Source organism: Plasmopara halstedii (assembly GCF_900000015.1).
Source record: "Plasmopara halstedii genome assembly, contig: Scaffold_816, whole genome shotgun sequence".
In the NCBI taxonomy this organism is placed as follows: domain Eukaryota; phylum Oomycota; class Peronosporomycetes; order Peronosporales; family Peronosporaceae; genus Plasmopara; species Plasmopara halstedii.
This window is the reverse complement of record NW_020187732.1, coordinates 2,139,166-2,139,542: the sequence shown is the minus strand read 5'-3', so window position 1 is coordinate 2,139,542 and position 377 is coordinate 2,139,166.

The window sequence follows — 377 nt, the reverse complement described above, 5'->3', positions numbered from 1 at the left end:
ACGTGCTTACGTATGATAGCGTTAGCTAGACACCGCATGTGGAAGCAAAAGCCATGGCCAAAGCAAACTGTTTCTAATGACAATAAGTTTTGAATTCTATGTTGGAAGCAAAAGCCACGGCTTAAGCAAACCGTTTCTCATGACAACAAGTGTTCAATACTATGTCCTTACATACGCTGCGTGACAAGTGAAGAGCAGACTGACGTGTAAACAAGCAGCCTTGTATTTCACTCCCACAGTGTTAGATGAAGACAAACTGTCATCACACTGACAAGGACTGTGATACCCATCAACCGCTTTAATGGAATCGACTACGTGCATACGTATGATAGATTTAGCTAGACACCGCGTATCGAAGCATAAGCCATGGATAAAGG